This window comes from Nerophis ophidion, linkage group LG05, assembly GCF_033978795.1.
Source record: "Nerophis ophidion isolate RoL-2023_Sa linkage group LG05, RoL_Noph_v1.0, whole genome shotgun sequence".
Classification (NCBI taxonomy): domain Eukaryota; kingdom Metazoa; phylum Chordata; class Actinopteri; order Syngnathiformes; family Syngnathidae; genus Nerophis; species Nerophis ophidion.
This window is the reverse complement of record NC_084615.1, coordinates 1,122,490-1,125,174: the sequence shown is the minus strand read 5'-3', so window position 1 is coordinate 1,125,174 and position 2,685 is coordinate 1,122,490.

Sequence of the window (2,685 nt, the reverse complement as noted above, 5' to 3'; positions counted from 1 at the left end):
CCATCTATATATAAAAATGGGTATTTCTGTCATTCCGTCGTACATTTTTTTTCCTTTTATGGACGTTTTTTTAGAAGAGAATAAATGATGAAAAAAAAACGACTTAATTGAACGGTTTAAAAGAAGAGAAAACACGAAAAAAATAAAAAATACATTTTGAAACATAGTTTATCTTCAATTTTGACTTTTTAAAATTCAAAATTCAACCGGAAAAAAAATGAAGGGAAAAACTAGCTAATTCGAATCTTTTTGAAAAAATAAAAAAAACACTTTATAGAACATCATTAGTAATTTTTCCTGATTAAGATTCATTTTAGAATTTTGATGACATCCAATCTGCACTTTGTTAGAATATATAACAAATTGGACCAAGCTATATTTTTAACAAAGACAAATCATTATTTCTTCTAGATTTTCCAAAACAAAATTTTTAAAAGAAATTCAAAAGACTTTGAAATAAGATTTAAATTTGATTCTACAGAATTTTAATCATGAATTTGAAGACATTTTTCACAAATATTCTAGTGAAGAATTCAATTAAAATGTATTTATTATTCTTTACAATAAAAATTTACTTGAACATTGATTTAAATTGTCAGGATTTCATTATTAACAATTTCATTATTTAAATGGTTTAAATAATGAATTCATTCAAACAATTGAAGGTCAAGTCTTTAAAATATTTTCTTGGATTTTCAAATTCTATTTGAGTTTTGTCTCTCCTAGAATTAAAAATGTCAAAATGAGCAAAGCGAGACCAGCTTGCTAGTAAATAAATACAATTTAAAAAATAGAGGCAGCTCACTGGTAAGTGCTGCTATTTGAGCTATTTTTGGAACAATCTGGTCCTTACGGGCTACCTGGTGCTCGCGGGCACCGCGTTGGTGACCCCTGGCTCAGGGCATTAGACACCTTTTTACCTGCACACTGCCTTCCACTGTTTCCGACATCTACAAAGCCATTAACTACCGGCTGCCACCTACTGATATGGAAGAGTATTACACGGTTACACTGCCAAGTTCTAGATAACACCAACACTCAACAAAAACAACAACACATCATTTGCAGATTATATTTACTGGTTTGCAAAAAAAAAACATTTTTAACCCAAATAGGTGAAAATAGAATATCTCCCACGGCACGACAGTTGTTGAAAATAATAATAATATGCATGGGTGTCAAACTCTGGCCCGCCGTGTAATTTCATTTGGCCCTTGAGGCAATATCTAATTAACATTAGAGCTGGCCCACCAGTATTATACAGTGGTGGTGTTGCTGTAGCACCGCATTCAACGCTAATTCTCATACTTGCCAACCCTCCCGATTTTTCCAGGAGAATCCCGAATTTCAGTGCCCCCCCCCCCCCGAAAATCTCCCGGGGCAACCATTCTCCCGAATTTCCACCCGGACAACAACATTGGGGGCGTGCCTTAAAGGTACTGCTTTTAGCATCCTCTACAACCTGTCGTCACGTCCACTTTTCCTCCATACAAACAGCATGCCGGCCCAGTCACGTAATATATGCGGCTTCTACACACACACAAGTGAATGCAAGCACACTTGGTCAACAGCCATACAGGTCACACTGAGGGTGGCCGTATAAACAACTTTAACACTGTTACACCACACTGTGAACCCACACCAAACAAGAATGACAAACACATTTCAGGGGAACATCCGCACTGTAACACAACATAAACACAACAGAACAAATACCCAGAAGCCCTTGCAGCATTAACTCTTCCGGGACGCTACAATATACACCCCCGCTACCAAAAAAACTCCATCCATCATCTTCCGCTTATCCGAGGTCGGGTCGCGGGGGCAACAGCCTAAGCAGGGAAACCCAGACTTCCCTCTCCCCAGCCACTTCGTCTAGCTCTTCCCAGGGGATCCCGAGGCGTTCCCAGGCCAGCCGGGAGACATAGTCTTCCCAACGTGTCCTGGGTCTTCCCCGTGGCCTCCTACCGGTTGGACGTGCCCTAAACACCTCCCTAGGGAGGCGTTCGGGTGGCATCCTGACCAGATGCCCGAACCACCTCATCTGGCTCCTCTCCATGTGGAGGAGCAGCGGCTTTACTTTGAGTTCCTCCCGGATGGCAGAGCTTCTCACCCTATCTCTAAGGGAGAGACCCAAACTCATTTGGGCCGCTTGTACCCGTGATCTTATCCTTTCGGTCATGACCCAAAGCTCATGACCATAGGTGAGGATGGGAACGTAGATCGACCGGTAAATTGAGAGCTTTGCCTTCCGGCTCAGCTCCTTCTTCACCACAACGGATCGATACAACGTCCGCATTACTGAAGACGCCGCACCGATCCGCCTGTCGATCTCACGATCCACTCTTCCCTCACTCGTGAACAAGACTCCTAGGTACTTGAACTCCTCCACTTGGGGCAGGGTCTCCTCCCCAACCCTTTTCCGGGCGAGAACCATGGACTCGGACTATGAGGATAGGTGGAAGGAATACCAACAAAACTGGATTTTACATGTCACTATAAAGTTATATAAGCCTTGGTTGTTCAATATTCGATGCAAAACTTGTTTGGGTCCCTATTAAAAGGTTAAGTTGTTCAACTTTGGCACTCGGCTTTGTTCTGTTTAGAATTTTGGCCCACTCTGTATTTGAGTTTGACACCCCTGCCTTAGAGAATCTGCACAATAAAACATGTTATGAAAATATA